The 11853-nt window shown below is 45.9% G+C and overlaps 1 non-coding gene across 1 annotated transcript; it reads right to left on the minus strand.

Annotated features, from left to right (window-relative positions):
• Window positions 1-9766: 9766 nt before the first annotated feature.
• On the minus strand, window positions 9767-9874 carry LOC129544804 (U6 spliceosomal RNA). The gene has a single exon (XR_008683553.2). It is a non-coding gene; the product is annotated as a U6 spliceosomal RNA (small nuclear RNA).
• Between the last annotated feature and the right edge of the window lie 1979 nt (window positions 9875-11853).

Genomic DNA, 11853 nt, shown 5'->3' on the forward strand with positions numbered 1-11853 from the left:
GTGTGGCTTCGGGTTTGAATCTGGTGCCTCACACTGCTGATGAACATCTTGTGTAAATCACTTAACCAAATGGGGCCTCAGGGTTCAGATGATTGAGTGGGATTATCAATACCTCATAAAACTATGCAGAATCTAGAAAGTCATACGTATGCCTAGAACTGTTCACGTGCTCAGGAAAGACCTCAGAAGACCCTGAACTCTCACCTCTGCCCAATCTTTAGGCACTGAGCAAACAGGAAGTAAAAGAATTAGGAAATATAAAGTAGGTATATTTGAAATTTGCCAGTCTGAGGAACAGAATGAGAAAAAGAAAAAAATAAACAAAACTTTGAGACTTGTGGGGCTTTCCTGGTCATTCAGCTGGTAAAGAATCCTCCTGAAATGTGGGAGACCTGAGTTTGATCCCTGAGTTGGGAAGATCCCCTGGAGAAGGGAATGGCAACCCACTCCAATACTTTGGCCTGGAGAATTCCATGTCTCCAGGGGATCTTCCCAACCCAGGGATCGAACTCAGGTCTAATGGGACTCTCAAAGAGAGAGAGAGAGAAGAAATATTCGAATAAACAAAACCCTTAAAACCCCTAAATTTGATGAAAATCATTAATCTATATGTCCAATAATCTCAACAAACTGCAGATAAATTTAATGAGGTACTGCAGATAAATTTTAAGAGGTACTCTTAATCAACCTATCAAAATCCAAAGACAATAAGATAATTTGAAAATAGCAAAAGAGACATTAATTCATCACATATTAAAGATCCTCAATAAGATTAACAGCTGATTTGTCATCAAAAACTACATAGGCCAAAAGTAGTGGTATGATTTATTCAAAGAGCTGAAATAAAAACTATCAACTAGTTTTACACTGGACAAAACTATCCTTCAAAAGTGGAAGAGAAATTAAGACATTCTCAGATAAATAAAAGCTGAGAGATTTTGCTGCTAGTAAACCTATCTTACAAGAAATACTAAGGAGGGTCTCTTAGGCTGAAATAAGACACTAAACAGAAACTAAAATTCACATGGCGAAATAAAGAACACCAGCAAAAGTAACTACATAGGTCAGTAAAAAGACAATAGGTGTTTCTGTGGGTTTTTTTTTTTCAATTTTTCTTTTTTGTGTGTTTCGTTTGTAATTTTCATTTCTATTTTCCTCCTATCTGATCAAAGTGATTAACAATAAATAAGTGTTGATAGATATATAATGTATGTAGGTGTGATTTTTGTGACAATAATAGGAAAAAAGGGGGATTAAAGAATGAAGCTACATAGAAACAATATTTTGTATACTACTGAACTTAATGTTAATTCAAACTTAGTCTGTTGTAAATTAAAATGTCCATTTCAATCCACAACACATGTACTAAGAAAATAAAATTTTAAAAGACTCGTGAAAGAAAAGACAGGAAATTTGAAAGGTGCACTAGAAAATATCCATTTAACAGAAAGGAAAGTATATTGGAGCCGTGGCTCAGACAGTAAAGAATCTGCCTGCAATGCAGGCAGCCTGGGTTCAATCCCTGGGTCAGGAAGATCCCCTGGAGAAGGGAATGGCAACCCACTCCAGTGTTCTTGCCTGGAGAATCCCATGGACAGAAGAGCCTGGCAGAAAATAAATGTTTAAAAGAATAGAGGGAAAAAAAGACGACAAAGGTGCACTAGAAAATATCCACTTAAAAGAAGGTGTGGAGGAATAGAATAAAAAAGATATAAAACATATATAAAACAAATAACAACATGGCATATTTAAATCCTGTCTCATCAGTAATTACATTAAATGCAGATGGATTGAACACTGAGTTTGGCAGGATGGATTAGAAGAGCATGACCTTCAAAGATGTAGAAAGAAACATATAGCAATTCAGTTCAGTTCAGTCGCTCAGTCGTGTCCGACTCTTTGCGACCCCATGAATCACAGCACCCCAGGCCTCCCTGTCCATCACCAACTCTCGGAGTTCACTCAAACTCATGTCCACAGAGTCGGTGATGCCATCCAGCCATCTCATTCTCTGTCGTCCCCTTCTCCTCCCGCCCCCAATCCTTCCTAGCATCAGACTCTTTTCCAGTGAGTCAACTCGTCGCATGAGGTGGCCAAAATATTGGAGTTTCAGCTTAGCATCAGTCCTTCCAATGAACACCCAGGATTGATCTCCTTTAGAATGGACTGGTTGGATCTCCTTGCAGTCCAAGGGACTCTCAAGAGTCTTCTCCAGCACCACAGTTCAAAATCATCAATTCTTCGGCGCTCAGCTTTCTTCACAATCCAACTCTCACATCCATACATGACCACTGGAAAAACCATAGCCTTGACTAGACGGACCTTTGTTGACAAAGTAATGTCTCTGCTTTTTAATATGCTATCTAGGTTGGTCATAACTTTCCTTCCAAGGAGTAAGCGTCTTTTAATTTCATGGCTGCAATCAGCATCTGCAGTGATTTTGGAGCCCAAAAATATAAAATCTGACACTGTTTCCACTGTTTCCCCATCTATTTCCCATGAAGTGATGGGACCAGATGCCATGATCTTCGTTTTCTGAATGTTGAGCTTCATGCCAAACTTTTCTTATATAACAATTCAATGAGCTCATTAAAACATGCTCAACACCATTAGTCCTTAGAGCAATGCAAATCAAAACCAAAATGATGCATCACTTTGGACACACAAAGATGGCCATAATCCAAAAAGTGGATGATTGCCATTGCTGGTGAGAATATGCAGAAGCTGGAACCCTCATATATTGCTGGTAAAATGGTGCAGCTACCATAGAGAACAGTTTGGCAGTTTCTCAAAAATCAGACATAGAGTTAACACATTACCCTGCAGTTTTCTACTCAGGGAAACTAACCAAGAGAATTGAAAACATATGTTTCAAAATAAAAACTTGTACACAAATGTTGATAGATTGATTATTCACATTAGCCAGAAAGTAGAAACAAACCAAATGTTCATCAATTGAGGAAGCAAAATGTAGTCTATCCATTTAATAGTTATTATTTAGCCATAAAAGTAATAAAGTACTGATAGCTGTTACAGCATAGATAAATCTGGAAAATATTATGCTAAGTGAAAGAAGCCCATTACAAAATGCTCCAGATTGCATGTGAAATGTCCAGAAGGGAAAAATTAATAGAGACAGAAAATAGATTAGTGGTTGCCAAGATCTGGGAACAGAGAGTGTATGTATTATTGAATGTGGAGTGATTTTTTGGAGGGACAAAAACATTCCGGAATTAAATAATGGTAATTGTTGAGCAACTTTATAAATATACTAAAACCACTGAACTGTACAGTTTAAAGAGGTGAATACTACTAATGTGTGAATAAAATTTCAGTGTTTAAAAAAGCTATGGGATAATACATGTACACCCCTGAATATCCTTTGGCATATAAGTGGTATTCAGTGAATGATTATTTTCTTTTCTTCTTCCTGTTCATCTCCCAGTGTGGTTTTTTAAAGAAGACAGCCTGGTCTGCTCACCACTGAGAACCTCTGCCTGGTGGCGTCAGCTTATTGGACTGAAAGTCAAGTTTATGATCTCGATTTCCTGAAAGCCTGATGTCTCCTGGGCCTCAGACTCACTTTCATGATTTATAGGCAAATCTCAGATCATCAGAGCTGGAAATCACTAAAAAATTCTGTGAATATTCTCCACCCTTCAGTTAGCAAATATGAGGCTTATGGCACCCAGAGAAAGTGAGTGTTGGTCCCAAAGGGGAAAAAAAAAGGTGCTACTGAAAACAAAGAGAAACCATTCTCTAGTTTATTGGGTAAGAGAGGAAGCCTGTGATTCCATGTGGCAAAGTATTTTCAGGGCCCAGCTGTTGTTCAGTCGCTCAGTCATCTCTGACTGTTTTCGGCCCCATAGACTGCAGCACCCAGGCTTCCCTGTCCTTCAGTATCTCCCAGAGTTTGCTCAGACTTGTGTCATTGAGTCAATGATGACATCGAACCATCTCATCCTCTGTCGTCCCCTTCTCCTCCTGCCTTCAATCTTTCCCAGCATCAGGGTGTTTTTTCTAATGAGTCGGCTCTTCACATCAGTCGGCTCTTCACATCAGGTGCTGAGCTTTAGTTTCAGCATCAGTCCTTCCAATGAATATTCAGGGTTTATTTCCTTTAGGATGGGCTGGTTGGATCTCCTCGCAGTCCAGGGTACTCTCAAGGGTCTTCTCCAAAACCACAGTTCGAAAGCATCAATTCTTCCGTGCTCAGACTTCTTTATGGTCCAACTCTCACATCCACATGACCACTAGAAAAACCATAGCTTTGACTATACAGACCTTTGTCGGCAAAGTAACGTCTTTGCTTTTTTTTTTAATATGCTGTTACCACTGCTGTTACCAGTCTCGGATCTCCAGGCCTCCACAGTAAGGGAAGGGTTGGAAATAAAGATCTCAGTGTTTGATGCTAGAAAGTGGAAAGGGAACTTCCTTGGTCAGCGATGCTGACTTTTCTTTACTAGAGAAGCATTTGTGTTTCCATTAGTGGGTGTGAGAATGGGGTAGGGCACACCCAACGGAACGCGGAGATGGAGGCAGGGGCTCAGCTCAGAGGAAGAACCCTGAAACAAGGGGGTAGGTGGAGTCTAAGATGAAAACTGACCCAAGAATGGAGCCCAAGATTTTCTTTAGGCATCCCAAAATGTTTCCTAAATTTTTTTTTTTAATCTACTTTGACCCAACATTTTTTTTTTTAATTGGAGTGGAATTGCTTTACAATGTTGTGTCCATTTATGCTGTACAACACAGTGAATGAGCTATATGTATACATATATCCCCTCCTTCTTGAGCCTTCCCCCCACCCCCACCCCATCCCACCCTCAAGGTCATCACAGAGCACCAAGCTGAGCTCCCTGTGATATACAGCAGCTTCCCACCAGCCATCACACCGTAGTGTATGTAGGTCAAAACTACTCTCTCAATTTCTCTTTTTCCCTCTCTGTGTCCAGACATAGAGAATGGAGCCTGAGATCGGATGCTCAGTTGTTTGCTGTCCAGGGTGGGATTTCAGACTGAGAAGTGAAAAAAATCCACAAGGAGAATGTTACACCCTCGGCATTGTAATCCTTGGAGGCAGTTACCCTTCTCTCTCTGTGGGGGATGGGAGTTACAGCACACTGTCCAGGGATGGTAACCCCAGTAGCCTGGTGAACACAGCCCTGCTGGGTGCTGGAATCTTCTGAAATGTCGGCGGCTCCATGGGCTGAGTCAAGGTGAGGGACCCAGGAGAAGGAGGAATGTGGGGTGGAAGGGAAAGGGTATATATGCAGGGACTCAGGAGTCTGGGACGTGTGGTTGAATGAGCTCATTCTGGAATGTAAGTTCATCCAGGAACTTCTGGATGAATCTGACCAGAGGAGCCAAGACTGCAGAGCGGTAAGAGGGTAGGGCAGGGAGGGCCCAGAGTCAAGGGCAAGGTAATGTGAGGGAGATAGAGTAGGGATGAGGGACAGGGAGAAGCTGACTGTTGGACTTGGGAGGTGCTGAGCGTCAGGGGTGACGGAGGTGGCTCAGGGTCAGGGGACACCACGAGGTTGACAGTGCCCAGTGCCAGGCATGAGGGAGGCTTACTGCCAAGGATGGACTTGTGCTCAGGACTGGGAAGATGCAGGTCAGTGATGGCAGTGGATTTCTTTTTGGGGAGGGCCATGCCACGCAACATGTGGGATCGTCCCCAGTCAGGGATTGAGCCCATGTCCCTCGCATTGGAAGCACAGTCTAAACCACTGGACCACCAGGGAAGTCCCAGGCCAGGGATGGGAAGGAACGGAGCGGAGGCCTGGGTGCTGTAGTATGTGTGTGTGTGTGCTGAGTAGCTCGGTTTTGTTTGACCCTTTGTGATCCCATGGACTGTAACTCACCAGGCTCCTCTGTCCATGGGATTTCCGAGGCAAGAGTACTGGAATGGGTTGCCATTTCCTTTTCTAAGGGATCTTCCAGACCCAGGGATCGAACCTGAATCTGTTGTGTCTCCTGCATTGCAGGTGGATTCTTTACTGCTGAGCCAACTGGGTGCTGGAGAGGGGAGCTGCATCCCAGCATGAAGGTTAGAGGTCCAGTTTCTGGGGGAGCTCAGTGACAAGGACAGAGGAGGCCAGGGTTGGCTCTAGACTGACCCTCTGTAGAGGACTCTGAACTCTTGAGACCCGGCCACAAACTCCCTCCTGACTCTCCTCTGCCTACGCTTGGGCCCCACTCCCTCTCTACTAGCTGCCTCCCTGCCCTCACTCATCAGGCTGTTTGTAGGACCCAGGATGGGGGTCTGGCCTACGGCAGGGCAGGGACATACCGGCGTGGACATGAAGCCCCAGGGCAGGGGCAGCTGGGCCACCTCTGACCCCTGACCTCTACTGTCCCACACCAGGGCCGAGGCTGGTGGCTTCTGGGAGCTGGCCAGGCTGGAACAGTGGACGGGCCCCACCAGGCTCTAATGCAGTAGCATCCTTCCATTCCCAGGGGTCCAGTGACACCCCCACCTGTGAAGGAGCTTGTCAAGAAGGCCTGGAAGAGGAGAAAGCAGGCCATGCTCTAATGTCAGGTTTCCAAGGTCCTGAGATGAGAAATGTGCCCAAGGCCAGTTACCAGGGCCATAGCAAGGCCTATACCAGGACCCAGGATCCTGGTTCCAACTCTGCATCTTTCCCACGCATCTCATGCCTTCCAAGCAGTGCATCTCACACTTCCAAATCCTGCCAGGGGATCAACAGGCTCTGCCATTCATTAACCAGGTAACCTTGAAAAGTCAGAGGGCTTCCTTAAATCTGTTTCCCTGGGTGCCATATGGGCACAAGGTGATTGGAGTGTCACCAGCCTTATTGACTCAAGAGGAGGTCACTTTCTCCAGCTCTTGTCCTGCACACGCATTGTGAAGGATCTGAGTCTCCTGAAATAGTCCCCCAGTCACAATGCAGCCAAGTGGGGACTCTCATGAGGCGTCACCCACACGATCACCTCCCACTGGTGCCAGGCTCTGCCTCTGCCTCCGCCCTGAGGAGCCCGGCAGCATCCTTCCGGGGGCCACGGTGCCTGTGCTCCTGGAACCCTGGATTCCATCATGTGCACGTTTCTCTGGGGGCAGAGCATTCATCCCCACCCCAGCCCCCCACCACGTGTGTGAAGGCTGTCCAGAGGCAACAAGGCTAACCCTCCATGCCTTGCAGAATTTTCAGGAAAATAACTCCTTTAGCTTTCAGTTAGTGCTCTCCAAGGGTCAAGAGATTTCTCTGAATGACAAATGCCAGGCTCTGCTAAGTGCAGCGGGGACAGGGATGCTCACCAGACCTTCCGTCTGCTCCTCAGCATCTCCTATCTCCTCTTGCATTTGGTGAGGCCACATGATGAGTTCTGACCAGTCAGTGTGATGTTACTTCCCACTGGAAGCTCAAGAGATTTACACTTTCTTGCCCTTATTTAGGAACTGGTGACATCCCAGATGGCAGGTCCATGAGTGAATATGTGGGATAGAGTCCTCCCCCCAGGGTTGGACTTTGTATGAGTAAGAAATAAACTTTCAGGTGTAAAGTCACTAAGATTTCAGGCTTGCTTGTTACACAGCACAACCTAGTTTCTGCTGACTAATGAACCAAAATAAACTTTGTCTCTCCTAACCAAGATGTCCTTATCTGATCCAGCTCAACAGGCAAGGTTTCTCCTTCCCTTCACCTGTGATCTCTTCAAGAGATGGCTCAGTTCCACAGCTGGAAGGCTCCTTGTAAGGATTCTGTGTGAATTCATGACAGGTGCTCGAACTTGTCAGAGCCTCACTTAGAGCCACCGTCACCATCACAGTGTTACCAGCATCCTTCACTGCTGTCCCTGTTGCAAAGGTCTCTTCTCTCAACAACTGATTCCACCCTGGATTCCAACCTTCCAGACTCTGAAAACTAAACAGTATAGATCTGTGTGTTTGGCAGGTTTCCTTACATTCTCGTGGGATACAAATGTTGCTTTGTCATTGACCTAATTTCCAGACTCCTCTCATAATGGCCTGACACCTGCTATTTCTCTCCTGCATATACACTCCTATCTCTTCCTGCGGTGGTTCCATGCACATCACAGCATTTGGCCAGCCTCTCGGGGTGCTTGCTGCCTGCCAGCTGTTATACCACAGGCTGTTGCTCTTTCAGACAGGATTCTGCCTGCTTCTGATGAAATCCCTTTAGGGCTTGGCCCAACCAGATTCACAAACTAAATCTGTAGTTTGCATTTCCAGGCACATCCAAAGGGCTGGAGGGAAAAGTTTCCACGTCCTTTTAGACGTTCTTCCTCCCCACCCTACCCCTAAGCCTTCAGGTGTACCTGGACTTCAAGCGTGGCAGGAAGGGGTCCACCTCCTCCCTTTCAAGGGAAATGCTCAGTTGCTTCATTTGTGTCTGACTCGCTGGGACCCCATAGACTGTAGCTTGCCACGCTTCTCTATCCATGGGAGTATCCCGGCTAGAATAGTGGAGTGGGTTGCCATTTCCTCCTCCAGAGGATCTTCCCCACTCTGGGATTGAACCTGGGTCTCTTGTGGCTCCTGCATTGGCAGGCAGGTTCTTGACCTCTGGGCCACCTGGGAAACCCACGCTTTCAGGGGACATGCGATGGAGTTTCTTAGTCTTGGTAACGCTGGTGTTATGTCTCTGATGGAGTCTGTCTCCCTGGCTTCCACTGGACTTGAAAAATAGTCACCACCAAGTACCCGTTACCAAAGACTCGATCCGCAGTCCAGGCATGAGACTCTCCATATTCTACAGCTCTGGATCTGCGTCTCCGTTTTGTGTCAGTCTCAGTCTGATGATGCTATGAGCTAGGAATGCCTGCAGGCACTCACCTGGGTTGCACGCCTCCTGGGAGCACCACTGAGTCTTCCCCGGTTGAAGCCAATGTTGAGGCTGGACCAGCCATTGTGATTCTTCCTATGCATCTCAGCAACAACCATCAGGGAGCTTTGCAAAGACAAGGTCTGCTACCCACGGTCCTGGAGGGTACACGACACTGCAGTGGCCACACAGCGAGGTCTCAGAGAGAGAGCTCAGACCTGGGGTTCTGCCTTTACTGGGGTGAGGGTGAGGTACCTGGGATTTCATGGGTTCACTCTTTTGGGGTGAACTTAAAACACAAAAGAAATAAAGCAGGGAAGGGAAAATTGGGGTCACTCAAGTGGTCAGTTAGGTTACCCAGAGCTTTCTGAATGGGGAACTCCACGGGTGGAGTGGCCTGACTCTATCTGATTTTGTAGCATGCAATGTCCTTGTCAGAGATGGATGTCTTTGAAGTGTATGCTTCTGCAATCAAAAGTTTGATGTCAACCCCCCCCCACCCCATTACAACCAAAAGCTGGGAACTCCCTGGTGGTCCTGTGGTTGGGACGCAATGCTTTTGATGCCTTCACTGCTGTGGCTTGGGTTCAGTCTCTGTTTGGGGAACCAAGATCCCACAAGCCAAGTGGCGTGGCGAAACAAGCAAGCAATCAAAAGCAATCATAAGCTAACTTATATGACAATTCCCAACTCTTTGTTTAGAGGCATTGGATGTCCTGAATACTCAGGCATCTTCCTGAGCAAAGTCCTAAATACTTTTCTCCACGCTCTGCCTTGCTGGATATGCCAGATGAGGTGATTGTCTCAGACTTAGTCAGTCTGGATTTTTCTAGGTCATCGGTATAACGGTGACGTAGCATAGGGGTTAGAAAGTGAGCTGGGGTGGTGGGCTGTGCGGGCTCAAATCTGAGCTCTGTTCACTTTTGTTTGTATGTTCTTTTATTTTTTGCTCGTTTGTTTAAGCTATGGAGCACTTTACAGTTTGCGAGTCATCCTTGCGCAGGGGCCGTGCTAATCTTCTCTGTACTGTTCCGATATTTTAGTACACGTGTTGCTGAAGCAAGGACCGAGCTCTGCTGGTTTTAAGCCAGGTAACCTTAGGGAGATTCCTTAACCTTGCTTTAGTCATCTGTGAAACAGAGAGGCTAATGACACAAATCTCCCAGGGCTCTTGGGAGGATTACATGTCATAATATATGCTAAGTGCTTAACGCCTGCCACAGAGGAAATATTCAAAGTTCCCTCACGTGCCCCTGCAGGCCCTTCAATTTCACTCTCACTCTTTCTGCAGCTTAACAGGCTGCCTCATGTTAATCTTCCCTAAGAGCTGTCTTTATCTTGCCACTCCTTTCCTTTCCTACCCACCTACCCTAGCTCTGAGCCTTCATAAGACATCAGTGCATAAAGTACACTTAGATGCTCTCCTCTGGGTCCTCAGAAACCTCCACAATCTGTCCCCAACCCACTCTTCCAGCTTTATTCCCTTTCATTCCCTTCCAGGACCTTTCAACCAGTCTAGCCGACCTCCCTATTCCCATTAAATCTCCCCACTCAGGCCAAGACTATATGCTGACCTCGTCCCCACTTCAAGTCCTTACTCATCCTTGAAGGCTCAAGTGAAAGACTCTCCTCCTCCAGGAAGTCTTCCCTGGATAGACAAAAATTTGGTGCCATTCACATGCAAATTAGTCACCCACAGAATTATCTCTCTATAGTTTTGTTTTTGCCTGTATTTGCATATGATCTTCCCCACAAGATGAGAACTCTTTGCAGGCAGGCACTGTGTTTCCATAGTTTGTGCTTGGCATTTACCAGTGTGAAAGGAAAATCAAAAGGGAGTCAGTATTACCAAGTGAGGGCTTCCCAGGTGGCTCAGTGGTGAAGAATCACCTGCCATCGCAGGAGATGTGGGTTTGATCCCTGGCCTGACAATATTCCCTGGAGAAGGAAATGGCAACCCACATCAGTATTCTTGCCTGGAAAAACTCATGGACCAAGGAACCCAGTGGGCTACAGTTCATGCTGTTGCAAAGAGCAGGACACGACTTAGCGACTAAACAACAACCATATTACTAAGTGAGCTCTCCAAAGTGGAGCCAGCAGGAGGCCTTTAAGAGAGTGTGACCTTCTGGGGGAAAGGGAGGGTGGAGGGATAAACTGGGAGGTTGGGATTGACAAATACACGCTATCTACAAAACAGATAACTAATAAAGACCTTCTGTATAGCACAGGGAACTCAGTACTCTCTAATGACCTATATAGGAAAACAATCTAAAAGAGGGGATCTATGTATAAATGGTTCACTTTGCTGTACACCTGAAACTTAATGCAACATAAGAATATACCGATAAAAAAAAATAAAGTGACATGCACATTTCAGCTTGGACGGAATCTGACCTTTTGACCTGATGAAGTCATCCAGAGCACCTGTCAGATATTCAGGGTGCTTTTTGGACCCCTTACGCTGAAACAACTTGTGATTCCCTAAGAAAAAGTATTTTCTGAGTCGCTTTGGAGTCTATAATGATTCCAGCAGGAAACTTTTAACAACCTCATGGCAACTTTTATGTCTCCTTCAATGCAATTCTTAGGACTCCAAATAAACTCTCTCTCTTTTTTAATATTTTGGTTGTGCTGTGAGGCATGTGGGATATTACTTTCCCAGCCAGGGTTAAAATCCATGTTCCTTGCAAAGTCCCCTGGTCAGAGTCTTAACCCCTGGACTGTCAGGGAAGTCCCATAAACTCTTTTCTTATTTGCAGCCTTCTGCATTGCTTTTTTGGTGGGTGGTAAGTGTGGGAAGGTCCCCTGGAGGAGGGCGTGGTGACACACTCCAGGATTCTTGCTTGGAGAATCCACATGGAAAGAGGATCCTGGCGGGCTACAGTCCATGGGGTTGCAAAGAGTCAGCCACGACTGAGCGACTAAGCACAGCACAGCGAGAGGGCTTCCCAGGTGGCACTAGCGGTAAACCTGCCTACAAAGCAGGAGACAGAAGAGATGCGAGTTTGATTCTTGTGTTCGGAAGATCCTTTGGAGAAGGGCA

Source organism: Moschus berezovskii, chromosome 20 (genome assembly GCF_049115385.1).
Source record: "Moschus berezovskii isolate FMDL1 chromosome 20, NW_MosBer_1.0, whole genome shotgun sequence".
Lineage (NCBI taxonomy): Eukaryota > Metazoa > Chordata > Mammalia > Artiodactyla > Moschidae > Moschus > Moschus berezovskii.